This window comes from Megalops cyprinoides, chromosome 17, assembly GCF_013368585.1.
Source record: "Megalops cyprinoides isolate fMegCyp1 chromosome 17, fMegCyp1.pri, whole genome shotgun sequence".
Lineage (NCBI taxonomy): Eukaryota > Metazoa > Chordata > Actinopteri > Elopiformes > Megalopidae > Megalops > Megalops cyprinoides.
Window position 1 is genome coordinate 510454 of NC_050599.1, and position 14598 is coordinate 525051.

Genomic DNA, 14598 nt, shown 5'->3' on the forward strand with positions numbered 1-14598 from the left:
GCATTGAGCTCTAAATTGAGTTTGGGAGTTTTTTTCCAGCATGTGCTGTTTTATGGTCTGATAAAATATGTTCTTTAACCTTGCTGTGTTCAAAACTGAGAGTGGAGGTAATTTCACTGCAGCTCCTGAGAGAACTGCGAATGAAACAGGCCAGTGTCTGACCGGGGAGGGCAGTGTCAGTCTGACCGGGGGGGGCAGTGTCAGCCTGACCAGGGGGGGCAGTGTCTGACCGGGGGGGGGCAGTGTCAGTCTGACCAGGGGGGGGCAGTGTCAGTCTGACCGGGGGGGCAGTGTCAGTCTGACCGGGGGGGGCAGTGTCAGTCTGACCGGGGGGGCAGTGTCAGTCTGACCGGGGGGGGCAGTGTCAGTCTGACCAGGGGGGGGCAGTGTCAGTCTGACCGGGGGGGGCAGTGTCAGCCTGACCAGGGGCATTTGAGACATTTGACATTTGAGACTCCTGAAACACTCAACAGCAAAATTTTGGGGGGTATCTGGAAAAATGTTAAAAAAATGACAATTTGCTTTGCAATTGTCACTTGCTATTGTCACTGAAAATGTCTTTTAACCCTTAACCTCTTTACTAATATCTTCACCCATTTTCACACTCCTGCTTCTCAGTTGAATAAGTCACGAAGTCCCTATCGCACAACGTACCGCATATCAAAGTAAACAGCAGAACTTCCCTTTCTGATGATGCTGTTGTGTCTCTGTGCGACAAAGCGTTTTTGAGTAATCCGGTTTTGAACTCACAGCAAATTTCTCCATTGTCTCCAACACAGGGCTGACATTACATCCCACTTTGTATGAAAAATAAACACAACATCATGTATTTGCTTTTCATTGCAATGATTCAAAAGTTGTGGTCGAAAGCCATCTCCCAGCGTCCTGCCGTTTAGTTGTTTCTCCCGGGAAACTCCTGTAATTTGCATGGCAAACTTTATTATGAATAATCGTCATACACGGATCCATAAGTTTTGTATGTTTGTCTGACGTTACCCAAGTTGCCAGATCGTCTATGAAACACAATTTGCACACACAATCCACACACTACATACAATTATTTATTTACTTTCCAACCACCCAACTCCCCCCCCTCTGAAAAAACCTCCCGTATTTTGACACAGTGCACTGCTGAAGACAGTTTCCCAGTGAGGATCTAAGCCTACAAGAGCTGCTTTGCTCCATAGCTCCACAGGGTCCTGGCAAATCAGCATTCAGAACACAGAGTGTCTCTTCCTGCATTTCGGTCAATAATTTTGTCCTTTTTCTTCACCTGTAGAGAAATGACAGACAGAGGTGCATATTGGTATTTTACACACACCTTTCAGCTGCAATCTGTTGACCCGTTTTCATGTGGAATTGGAGGGTCAGTCGTTTAGTAGAGAATGTGGTTCGGGTAGCAATTACGTGCACCTTGTTTTTAGAGGACATAAAAAGCCAGGCTGTGACCTTGCCAGAATGCAAAACTCACTTTATTTGAAACAGATACAGGGTTTGTTTCTGCTTAATGTGTGTATGAGTGTCTGTTAAAGCGGTTTAGAGGTGATGGCGGAGGTTGCTGTGAGCAGCATGTAAATGAAGGCGACAGGACTGCCTGCCTGCCAGGCTGCAGTGTCAGGAAGACTGTCGGGGCAGCAGGGCGAAAAAAGAAAACAGCAGCACATCACAGCAGCAACCCCAACTTTACAGCAACCTCACGGCAGAGGAACCCGCTGCTGTACATCATTCTGACTGTGCGTTTGCTACACGCCACTCTGCACCATGTTACTACAAAGCAAATGAAGGTGCTCAGTATGTTAAACAGACTCTGTCAATTGTACCAGATTAGGAGGTTTGATAAGCAAGCAAGTTTGCTGCACAATACACAGCATGCATGATAAAGAGTAACAAGCATGTCTAGAGTGTAGCATGCATTTCAGGTATGTTGTCCACTTATGATCATGAAGGAACAGTTTCTTTCTGGTTACAGGCCTCAGAAATGACTTAATCTTTTTGTAATTAAAAAGAAGAATCTTTCAACAAGCACAAAGCTGCATTATTTGGAAACAATGTTCCCTATAAAAGGGACTGTCAAAAATCAGAAAACAGAAACAATTAGCAAACATCTATTTTGCTCCTCAGACAAATGAGGGCTAGAATGATTTAACTTAAAAGAGCAATGAATGATGTGTATTTCACTTAGAGTATCCTTTATGATTTTTATATCTCCTTGGGAAATGTATGATTTTTGTGTGTGATTTTCAGTGATTGTGTGCATGTTCCGCTCAGATAATATGCATGCAGAGCTTCTCCATCTGCGGAAATGCAGGTAATTTCATAACGGAGCCACTTGAGATTAGGGCTCACATGCCTTACTGTCCTGGTCCGTTGCTGGATTAACCAATAGCAGCGCAGATACAGACGCTGCGAGGACGGGTTTAGCGCAGCCTGTGAACATCCCGGCTCTCGCTGCGTCCTTTGCCAGTGTTTATTTTCTGCATCGTTTTTCATTCCAAATGCATGAGTGTAGGAAGCTCTAGTACACTAGGTTGGTACCATCTCTCACTGTGTGGAAAGCTCTGATGCTTTGAAAATGAAGGCCTGGTATTTTTCTTTCACCTTTGGCTGCTCTGGTTTAATTTTGTTTAAACTGAGAGCTCCTTTCCAGACACTGAAGGTTGATGATCAACACAGCTGCAACAAAGCTTCTTCATTTTTTTGGATTTTTTTTCCCACTTTTTAAAAACTTCCTCACATAGCCTTTGGTGTGCTGTGCTATTGTGCTATTCTAGAGACTCAGGTGCCACAGACACACACACAGTGGGGCACGGGATGTGAGGTGTTAGTCGCTACATTCACTTCATCTAACCTCTAACAGCGTTACCAAGCCAAGCAGTCATCTATAGGCTTTTCTCTCTGTGCGTATTTTTATGGATGATAGCAGGACTTCAGTGATGCTTTGCAATTAGATGTCAGTTTTGCTCACCCATCAGCTTACGCATTAAATCGCCTAGATTGTCAGAACATGTGGCTGAGCTGCTCCTTCAGAAAGGTTAGACTGGCTGACTGCTTCACTGGCTGGCTGCCTCACTGGCTGGCTGCTTCACTGGCTGGCTGCTTCACTGGCTGGCTGCTTCACTGGCTGGCTGCTTCACTGGCTGGCTGCTTCCCTGGCTGGCTGCTTCACTGGCTGGCTGCTTCACTGGCTGGCTGCCTCACTGGCTGGCTGCCTCACTGGCTGGCTGCTTCACTGGCTGGCTGCTTCACTGGCTGACTGCTTCACTGGCTGACTGCCTCACTGGCTGGCTGCCTCACTGGCTGGCTGCCTCACTGGCTGGCTGCTTCACTGGCTGGCTGCTTCACTGGCTGGCTGCTTCACTGGCTGGCTGCCTCACTGGCTGGCTGCTTCACTGGCTGGCTGCTTCACTGGCTGACTGCCTCACTGGCTGGCTGCCTCACTGGCTGGCTGCCTCACTGGCTGGCTGCTTCACTGGCTGGCTGCCTCACTGGCTGGCTGCCTCACTGGCTGACTGCTTCACTGGCTGACTGCTTCACTGGCTGGCTGCCTCACTGGCTGACTGCTTCACTGGCTGACTGCTTCACTGGCTGACTGCCTCACTGGCTGGCTGCTTCACTGGCTGGCTGCTTCACTGGCTGGCTGCTTCACTGGCTGGCTGCCTCACTGGCTGACTGCTTCACTGGCTGGCTGCTTCACTGGCTGGCTGCCTCACTGGCTGGCTGCCTCACTGGCTGACTGCTTCACTGGCTGACTGCTTCACTGGCTGACTGCCTCACTGGCTGGCTGCTTCACTGGCTGGCTGCCTCACTGGCTGGCTGCTTCACTGGCTGGCTGCCTCACTGGCTGGCTGCCTCACTGGCTGGCTGCTTCCCTGGCTGACTGCCTCACTGGCTGGCTGCTTGATTATCAGCATTTCATTTAGCATTACCCAGTGATTATGAAAGTCAATTTTTATCATGTGGTGAATCAGTCTGAATCATTGTCTATTTCTTTTTGTTCAGTATTGCTTGTTTCAATGCAATATTCAAATTCCAACAATTTTGCAAAGTGCTCCACATTATGCTGTGCTACCTGTGCTGTTCCATCTACCCTTTAGTGTACAGTCACCAAAAAACACCCAATTCAGCTTCTAAAGTGCTACATCCTTTGCTTAAATGGCTGTGATTATTTCTGTTTTTTGCAGTTTTTGCTGCTGCTTGTAAAATTCAGTTTGAGAGCAAGGCAGGTGTTATTACAGGGTGCAGGATATGCAGGATAGCTTGCTAACAGTTTCCCATTCATTGTCTGCTGCTGTTGTTCCATTTGAGACTGCTGCCATACTAAATTGGGTACTTTGATTGTAATTGAAGACATAGTGCTATGTCTTTGCTCATTTTGTGAGGGTGATGTTCCATTTTTCCATGTGATTTCTGTGATTCTGCATCCCTCTTCTCTAAAAGGCGCATCACACGGGGATCTTTTGCCTGTAAGGTTGAACACAGAGGGACCTTATTTCCTGGAAAGGAAACAACATCAGATTCAGGGGTATTGTTTGCTATGACCTTACTTGTGATAGAAATTTGAGGTTTAATTCTTGCTCCCTGCAACAGATGTCCATTATTTCTCTGGCTGGATTTGTTCTCTCTCCTTGGCCCAAAAGACTTTTCCTCATTATATTAGTGCAATTTGCACAGAATCCTCTAAATCTGACAGCTGGGGTGGATTTGCATAACGCAGAGAGTGATATTAAAGTTTGCATCACCTGGGAGTGTGCATGTATGTATATAATGATATAATGCAGGCGGGAAGGTGGGAGCTCATAGAGAGCTTAAGCTGCTATCTGCAATACTGAATTCTGATGAGCTATGTCAGCTGGGGGGAGGCGGGGGCACAGCCTAAACAGCTACTAATGACACTAAAAATCTGTGTAAGTACATAAGCGCCGATGTATCCGCCTGTACGCTAACGATTCTCATTAATCCCCGCGGAGACGGGCGGTGCGTCTCGTGTCCGCGCGCGGCCTCGGCCCTGAGGAGACACGCTCCTCACCGGAAAAACGCTCTGATGGGCGGAACAGCCTGCCAGTGAGGGAGAATCGAGGTCAGAGCGGCCGCCAGCGACACACCAGAACATTCTATGTTAGAAGTTTATTTCAAAGGAGAAAGTGGAGGCTTTGCAGGAGACCCAGTCTGGGCGGTCAGAGACGGAAGGTGCCAGAATGCCTCACCCTGGAGGCCAGCTGCTCCTACTGTCCGTACCAAGGCCCTGAATCAGCCAGCCTGTCTATGTTTGTGTCAGTTTGGGGTGCAGCATGTTTGAGAATATGCTCACTGGCTGAGTAATTCCCTGGGATGCGTCTCTGTGAGGAGAGCACTGTTGCAGGGTGGGTAAGCAGATGCACGGGGCCGAGGGCTGTGAAACATGCTTCTGTAGAATGCCACTTTTACACCTTGAATTACCTTCTAAAAATGTCAGAGGAGGATGTCTGTTAAACAGGTATTTAGAGTGTACTGTAGAGTTTAGGGCCAGTGTTCTAGCGTGCACCAATTCAGTGCAGTGAGTTAATTCAGTGTCAGCAAATATTCTCATAAAGGAATCCCATGGGGGGTTACAGGAGTGTCTGGATTATGGGGTTTCATACCCCAGTTTCAAGGGTGTGTGGATCGTAGCGGGGATGGGGGCACCCTGATTAAAGCCTGTAAAGTTTTTATATTTGAGTCTGTTAGCGCCGCATGTTTGAAGAGAGCAGATCTGTGTTCCTCAGCCTGGGAAAAATAGTACTATTTGCACTCGTCCAAAGATCTACATTATCTTTTAAAAAATTTAGCAACCTTTATTTTCTTTGACCTGCACAATCTACAGTTAGTCTGTATTAAGAGGGCGTAAATGTTCTCGGTCTGCAGTCCCTTGTCCCCCCAGAGCACAGAGGCTGTGTACTCATTCAGCACTGGCTGTACTGCAGGTGGTATGGCTGTGTTTCCAGTGAAACATGTGATATGAGCATAACTGTCAGGCAGAGAGGTGGCAGCTTCCTCACTTCCAGGGCTGTGAGATCACTCTGACACCCTCACATCAACCCAAAGTCTACCCACTGGCACTGATCTTGGTTTAAAAGCATAATTTTAATGCAGTTGTGTTTTTCCTCTCTGGTTTTTCTGTGCAGGGTTCAGTGACGTCTGCCCGTTAACAGTGACAGTTTGCTGCAGTCAGAGGCAGCAGAGTCTCTGCAGAGAGACGCTCCTCAGATCCCATTATGATGCCATTTTCCTGCCAGGCTTCCTCAGTGCTGAGGGGGGAGGGAGCTGGTGTGACGCAGCTGAATAACGGGCCTGTGCTGCCCTGCCCTCAGCCCAGCACCACTCAGCCTGTGCTCCTGCGCTGAGCCTGTGCTCCTGCACTGAGCCTGTGCTCCTGCACTGAGCCTGTGCTCCTGTGTGAAACCTGTGCTCCTGTGCTGAGACTGTGCTCTTGCAGTGACACCTGTGCTCCTGTGCTGAGCCTGTGCTCCTGTGTGAAACCTGTGCTCCTGTGTGAAACTGTGCTGGGGGGATGGCTGTGTTCCAGCGCTTCACAGGGAGACTCAGGCATCTTGTCTGGAAAGAAAGAGTCTGTGGATGAGGGATGAGTTGTGTATAAGTGTATTTGACACGGACATTTCTGCAAGGCCATCAAAACACCTTTGCAGCAAGCAGTATTTCAGATGTAAATGAGATGTTGTATAAAAACTAAATAAGATTTTGGGAGTTTCGAGGACTACACCGTTCGTTTGAAAATAAGGTCTTATTGTGTGATGGTGGTAAGAGCTACAGTGTGTAATTTTCTGTAATTTCTCTTAATTTTGGGCCACTCCTGTACCTGGGCGTGACACCCACCTGCCCATCTCAGCCTCCTCTGGCCCTGCCGCTGGGTGCTACACCCAGACCACACCCAGACCACACCCAGACCACTCCCAGACCACTCCAAGACCACACCCAGACCACTCCCAGACCACACTCATACTGCACCAGTTGTGATGTATACCCCTCTCCTGCCTTACTGTCACATCCCACACATTAAGTTTCACAGTTTTGTCTAAATTACTTCTGGTCATGTGACACAGCCAAAAATAAATAGAAATGGCAGAGGGTCCCCCAGCTCCTTCCTCTGTGTGTATTTGTATTTATGTGTTTGTGTGTTTGTGTGTGTGTGTTTGTGTGTGTGTGTGCGTGTGTGTATTTGTATATATGTGTGTGTGTGTTTGTGTGTGTGTATGCGTGTGTGTATTTGTATATATGTGTGTGTTTGTGTGTGTGTATGCGTGTGTGTATTTGTATATATGTGTTTGTGTGTGTGTGTGTGTGTGTGTGTGCGTGTGTGTATGTGTGTGTATGCGTGTGTATGAGTGTGTGTGTGTGTATGCGTGTGTATGCGTGTGTGTGCGTGCGTGCGTGCGTGCGTGTGTGTGTGTGTGTGTATGTGTGTGTGTGCGTGTGTGTGTGTGTGTGTGTGTGTATGCGTGTGTGTGTGTGTGTATGCGTGTATATGAGTGTGCGTGTGTGTGTGTGCGTGTGTGTGTGTGTGTGTGTGTGTGTATGCGTGTGTGTGTGTGTGTATGCGTGTATATGAGTGTGTGTGTGTGTGTGTGTGTGTGTGTGTGTGTGTGTATGCGTGTGTGTGTGTGTGTATGCGTGTATATGAGTGTGTGTGTGTGTGTGTGTGTGTGTGTGTGTGTGTGTGTGTGTGTGTATGCGTGTGTGTGTGTGTGTGTGTATGCGTGTGTGTGTGTGTGTATGCGTGTATATGAGTGTGTGTGTGTGTGTGTGTGTGTGTGTGTATGCGTGTGTGTGTGTGTGTGTGTGTGTGTGTGTGTGTGTATGTGTGTGTGTATGTGTGTATGCGTGTGTGTGTGTGTGTGTGTGTGTGTGTGTGTGTATGCGTGTGTGTGTGTGTGTGTGTGTGTGTGTATGCGTGTGTGTGTGTGTGTGTGTGTGTGTGTGTGTGTGTGTGTGTGTATGCGTGTGTGTGTGTGTGTGTGTGTGTATGCGTGTGTGTGTGTGTGTATGCGTGTATATGAGTGTGTGTGTGTGTGTGTGTGTGTGTGTGTGTGTATGCGTGTGTGTGTGTGTGCGCGTGTGTGTGTGCGTGTGTGTTGGCGGGCTGAAGGGATAGTCGTGGTTGTTTCAGTGCAGAAACCTGTATAGGTGTTGCTGAGATACTGAGATAAAAGAACAGCGTCGGGTGTGAGGATCTCCAAGGCGTCGGGTAATAATGGTGCTATCTGAATGCACGTGGGCGGCGGGTGCTGGTTGTGTAACGGAATCCTTTGTGTAAAGGAAGGAGAGTACGCTGACCTGGGATCAGTCAGTGTAATGCGATCCCGCTGTAGCCATGGGACACCGCTGGGCTTCCCCTGGCTGTCTGGGGAGTGGAGTGTCTCAGTAATGAGCTGTACTGGAGAGGACCTCTGAAGGTCAGCAGTTCACGTCAACACTACTGAGGATATTAGACTCATACATGAAGCTCCACTATCAGTCCCTAAGCCCCAAAAAATAAATAAAATTGAGAGTAACAAAATCAAACAAAGAACAAAAAGAAATAGGCAAATCTGCTGAACCAGCTGGACTCTCTGTGCAGATTTGCCTCAGTAGGGAATGCTATACTAAGATGAACAATTCAAGCATTTTTTTTCTCTTGCAGGTGAAAAAGTGATCCAATGAGGTATAATACTGTAGTATCACATGACAGGAAGAGATGAGCCCTGGGACCGCCCATCAGGAAGAAGCCAACAGGAGATTACTGTGATTAGCTGCAGCCAGCTGGAACGCGAGGAGGTCAGTGCACCAGCGGAAGCTGCTGGGTGCTTCATGGTTGCTGTGTGTTGTATGATATCCTGGGGGGGTCTGCATGCTGTTGTAGCTCCTCCAGAATGCTCTGGCTTACTCTGCATGTTCACTGCTGAACTGTTCCACTGTAATTGTTTTGATATTGAACTGTCCTCAGGTTCGCTTTATTTTTTTGTATTGGTTTGATGTACTTAAATCTGGTCCTTACGACACCCAAACCAACCCATTTCACACATGCGCATAGCAAACATAGGCAAATACACAGTCTTTTGCACATATTTATGTGTCACTATAAAAACAGTCTTTGGAAAGGCTGATCCCCCATCAGCAGCAGGATGTGGTAAAGATATTTATGGAATAAAAGGTATTTATTGGATTATGGAGGTGATTTAGCCTCTGCATGTGCTCTGCATTTCCGCTGTCACTCAGCGGTGTGACAGGCGTGGAGCAGCGAGGGAGAGTGAGATAATCCCGCCGATCAGCCCGTCTGCTGCTCCCCTGCTCCCCTGCTCCCCTGCTCCCCTGCTCACCCCCTGCTCCCCTGCTCCCCTGCTCACCCCCTGCTCCCCTGCTCACCCCCTGTTCCCCTGCTCCCCTGCTCACCCCCTGCTCCCCTGCTCACCTGCTCCCCTGCTCACCCCCTGCTCCCCTGCTCACCCCCTGCTCCCCTGCTCACCTGCTCCCCTGCTCCCCTGCTCCCCTGCTCACCCCCTGTTCCCCTGCTCACCCCCTGCTCCCCTGCTCACCCCCTGTTCCCCTGCTCCCCTGCTCCCCTGCTCCCCTGCTCACCCCCTGCTCCCCTGCTCACCCCCTGCTCCCCTGCTCCCCTGCTCCCCTGCTCACCCCCTGTTCCCCTGCTCCCCTGCTCACCCCCTGCTCCCCTGCTCCCCTGCTCCCCTGCTCCCCTGCTCACCCCCTGCTCCCCTGCTCCCCTGTTCCCCTGCTCCCCTGCTCACCCCCTGCTCCCCTGCTCCCCTGCTCACCCCCTGCTCCCCTGCTCACCCCCTGCTCCCCTGCTCCCCTGCTCACCTGCTCCCCTGCTCACCCCCTGCTCCCCTGCTCACCCCCTGTTCCCCTGCTCCCCTGCTCCCCTGTTCCCCTGTTCCCCTGCTCCCCTGCTCCCCTGCTCCCCTGCTCCCCTGCTCCCCTGCTCCCCTGCTCACCCCCTGTTCCCCTGCTCCCCTGCTCCCCTGCTCACCTGTTCCCCTGCTCCCCTGCTCCCCTGCTCACCTGCTCACCCCCTGCTCCCCTGCTCCCCTGCTCACCCCCTGCTCCCCTGCTCACCTGCTCCCCTGCTCCCCTGCTCCCCTGCTCCCCTGCTCACCTGCTCCCCTGCTCACCTGCTCACCTGCTCCCCTGCTCCCCTGCTCCCCTGCTCCCCTGCTCCCCTGCTCACCCCCTGCTCCCCTGCTCACCCCCTGCTCCCCTGTTCCCCTGCTCCCCTGCTCCCCTGCTCACCTGCTCCCCTGCTCCCCTGCTCACCTGCTCACCTGCTCACCTGCTCCCCTGCTCCCCTGCTCCCCCCCTGCTCCCCTGCTCCCCCCCTGCTCCCCTGCTCACCCCCTGCTCCCCTGCTCACCCCCTGCTCCCCTGCTCCCCTGCTCACCCCCTGCTCCCCTGCTCCCCTGCTCCCCTGCTCACCTGCTCCCCTGCTCCCCTGCTCACCCCCTGCTCCCCTGCTCCCCTGCTCACCCCCTGCTCCCCTGCTCCCCTGCTCCCCTGCTCCCCTGCTCACCTGTTCCCCTGCTCCCCTGCTCCCCTGCTCACCTGCTCACCCCCTGCTCCCCTGCTCCCCTGCTCCCCTGCTCCCCTGCTCCCCTGCTCACCCCCTGCTCCCCTGCTCCCCTGTTCCCCTGCTCCCCTGCTCACCCCCTGCTCCCCTGCTCCCCTGCTCACCCCCTGCTCCCCTGCTCCCCTGCTCACCTGCTCCCCTGCTCACCCCCTGCTCCCCTGCTCACCCCCTGTTCCCCTGCTCCCCTGCTCCCCTGCTCACCCCCTGTTCCCCTGCTCCCCTGCTCCCCTGCTCCCCTGCTCACCTGCTCCCCTGCTCCCCTGCTCCCCTGTTCCCCTGCTCACCCCCTGCTCCCCTGCTCACCTGCTCCCCTGCTCCCCTGCTCACCCCCTGCTCCCCTGCTCCCCTGCTCACCCCCTGCTCCCCTGCTCCCCTGCTCCCCTGCTCCCCTGCTCCCCTGCTCACCTGCTCCCCTGCTCCCCTGCTCACCTGTTCCCCTGCTCCCCTGCTCCCCTGCTCACCTGCTCACCCCCTGCTCCCCTGCTCCCCTGCTCCCCTGCTCCCCTGCTCCCCTGCTCACCCCCTGCTCCCCTGCTCCCCTGTTCCCCTGCTCCCCTGCTCACCCCCTGCTCCCCTGCTCCCCTGCTCACCCCCTGCTCCCCTGCTCCCCTGCTCACCCCCTGCTCCCCTGCTCCCCTGCTCCCCTGCTCCCCTGCTCCCCTGCTCCCCTGCTCCCCTGCTCACCCCCTGTTCCCCTGCTCCCCTGCTCCCCTGCTCACCTGTTCCCCTGCTCCCCTGCTCCCCTGCTCCCCTGCTCCCCTGCTCACCTGTTCCCCTGCTCCCCTGCTCCCCTGCTCCCCTGCTCACCCCCTGCTCCCCTGCTCCCCTGCTCCCCTGCTCCCCTGCTCACCTGTTCCCCTGCTCCCCTGCTCACCTGCTCACCTGCTCCCCTGCTCCCCCCCTGCTCCCCTGCTCACCCCCTGCTCCCCTGCTCACCCCCTGCTCCCCTGCTCCCCTGCTCACCCCCTGCTCCCCTGCTCCCCTGCTCACCCCCTGCTCCCCTGCTCCCCTGCTCCCCTGCTCACCTGCTCCCCTGCTCCCCTGCTCACCCCCTGCTCCCCTGTTCCCCTGCTCCCCTGCTCCCCTGCTCCCCTGCTCACCCCCTGCTCCCCTGCTCCCCTGCTCCCCTGCTCACCTGTTCCCCTGCTCCCCTGCTCCCCTGCTCCCCTGCTCCCCTGCTCACCTGCTCACCCCCTGCTCCCCTGCTCCCCTGCTCCCCCCCTGCTCCCCTGCTCACCCCCTGCTCCCCTGCTCACCCCCTGCTCCCCTGCTCCCCTGCTCACCCCCTGCTCCCCTGCTCACCCCCTGCTCACCTGCTCCCCTGCTCACCTGCTCCCCTGCTCCCCTGCTCACCTGCTCCCCTGCTCCCCTGCTCCCCTGCTCACCCCCTGCTCCCCTGCTCACCCCCTGCTCCCCTGCTCCCCTGCTCCCCTGCTCACCCCCTGCTCCCCTGCTCCCCTGCTCACCCCCTGCTCCCCTGCTCACCCCCTGCTCCCCTGCTCACCTGCTCCCCTGCTCCCCTGCTCCCCTGCTCACCCCCTGCTCCCCTGCTCACCCCCTGCTCCCCTGCTCACCCCCTGCTCACCCCCTGTTCCCCTGCTCCCCTGCTCCCCTGCTCCCCTGCTCCCCTGCTCCCCTGCTCACCCCCTGTTCCCCTGCTCCCCTGCTCCCCTGCTCCCCTGCTCCCCTGCTCCCCTGTTCCCCTGCTCCCCTGCTCCCCTGCTCCCCTGCTCACCCCCTGCTCCCCTGCTCCCCTGCTCACCCCCTGCTCACCCCCTGCTCCCCTGCTCCCCTGCTCCCCTGCTCCCCGCCCATGTGATCACCCCTGAATAACTGCAGGCTTTTTTGCCTTTCTCTGTCTGATGATGGTTTTATCCATGGTGACTTACATACACGAGCACAGTAGGACTGAATGCATGATGATTCAGTGCTGTAATGTCAATACAGATACATGTTTATCGCTATGGCAAGCTGCTGTACTCTAAGTTATTAACAATGACAGTTTTTATGGTTACGCTAAGACTAAATTCTATAATATTTTAGTACTCAAGTACTCAAGACTCTCCAAAGGCAATTGAGAGGTTCAGCCAATCTGATCCCCTAAATCACTGTTTGCACCTATATTTCTCCTTCTTATCGTACTTATAATTAATAATATTATGATTGGCAGTAGTATGCAACACACTAGATTACCTGATAACCGAACTCTAAGGCGAGACGTCTGAATACAAGCTGCCTGGTTCTGGTTCTGAGGTGCGTTTCATGTGTCAGTGTCAACACTAATACAGCAGCATCTAGCTCTGACAATTTCAGCTTTTTCAGGTTCAAGTCTTCATTTTTGTTCCAGTTTTCCCTGCACTTTGCATGCAGGTGGTTAAGAAGCACAGTGAGTAACTCTACTGGGATAGTCTCTGTAATAAAAAGTGCTTCCATTTTTTACTAACAGTGTACGGCTGTAAGAGAGAGGGCTATCATGCCTTTTAAAAATTAGCACACCTGTCTGGAGGCATAAAAATCCTCGTTACGAATGCAGAGGCCAGAAGGGTCAGATGAAGACAAGGTCGGACTGGGAATGCTCTTTGTGTGGATCAGTAGCAGGGGAGGCGGTGTCGGGCTGATTGCTTTTATAGGTGAAACGTGCAGGCAATGCAGAATGCTGCACTGTGGTGAGAGGATGTGAGTGACGCTGCAGGGTGGAGCATGAGCTGTGTCGAAAGGCAGAGTGTGTTCATGGGCACTCTCTGTAACGCCTTTCCATGTGCTACGCACTGGCTGTGGCACAGGATGCTATTTCTCGGTGTGTTTATAAATCCACACTCTTAGTTTGCATCCATACCCAGGGCAGTCTGCAGACCATGCACATTCATCTTTTTGCACCACACCTGATGTTTTTATTCAAGCTCAGGATAAAGCAGTAAAGGATAAAATAAATCAGGATACCTTTGAGCTAAACACCCAGGAATCAAACCTAAGATTTCCAGGTGGTGACCCCAGCACCCCGGCCCCCACCCCTCTGTCCCCCAGAGCAGAGAGCAGAAAGCCATCACCTCTGTTCCTTACTGTACTGTATATGATATGAGAAGCTGACTGGTCCCTCCCACAGACAGCCATTGGACTGCCGTACCTCATTATGCACAGCCTGCTCCACATGTCATTGGCTGCTTACTTGCCAATCATCCAGTCACCGGCCACATTACTCTGCTAGCGGCAGTCTAATATTGAGAGCCACAAGTCAGCCGGCCGTGACATGCGGCCATCTGGCGGTACATATGGACCACAGGCATTAGCCCTGATAATGACCAGCATGTCTGTGTGATCTGTGCTTAAGCATTTCACTTCATTATCTTTGGCTTCAGGTGTATGCTGAAACGCTTATTGCTGTAGCTACCTTACAGATGTCCTTACAGGGCATCTGTTGTTATATTCATTGTTATTATTATTATTATTATCATTATTATCATTATTATTATCATTATTATTATTATTATTATTATTATTATTATTATTTCAATGTCCCCTTAATTACTTTTAAGATACGTGCTCCCCCAGTGGTTTAATCCCTTCCTATGGACCAAGAAATTGCAGAACATCAGCCAAGAGTGCATACTGCATACTACAGCATAAAGAACACTCTTTTGTTCAAAAAGATGTAGGTCTCCAACACCCAGAGGGTTATATTGAAAATGATAGTCATAACCATTTCCAGAAGCTGATTTATTCCGTTATAAGTGGAATGGAAATATTGTATCTATGACAATATCACCATCCATCAGCAGATGGCAGCTATTGTGATTTAATAATTCATAGGTTCTTTGATTGAAATCAATCCCGAGATAAATAAAATAGTTGTGATTCTCTTAATTTATTCTTCAAAATAAAGAACGTGACCTCATTACAGAAACTGCTGCAACTGAAAATTAGGAAATTTATGGCCAAAATAAATCCACTAAAAATAAATATGAATAAAAGTGTGAAGCTATAGTATTCTCACTATGTTGTACCACAAT

At 52.1% G+C, this 14598-nt stretch overlaps 1 protein-coding gene across 1 annotated transcript in view; it reads left to right on the forward strand.

Annotated features, from left to right (window-relative positions):
- The window catches only part of LOC118792305 (leucine-rich repeat and fibronectin type-III domain-containing protein 2-like), an 82355-nt gene that overhangs the window by 21006 nt on the left and 46751 nt on the right, over positions 1-14598 (forward strand). Inside the window, exon 2 of the mRNA XM_036550130.1 lies at positions 8654-8787. The gene's annotated coding sequence lies outside the window, so the exon portion shown is untranslated. The remainder of the gene's footprint in view (positions 1-8653; positions 8788-14598) is intronic.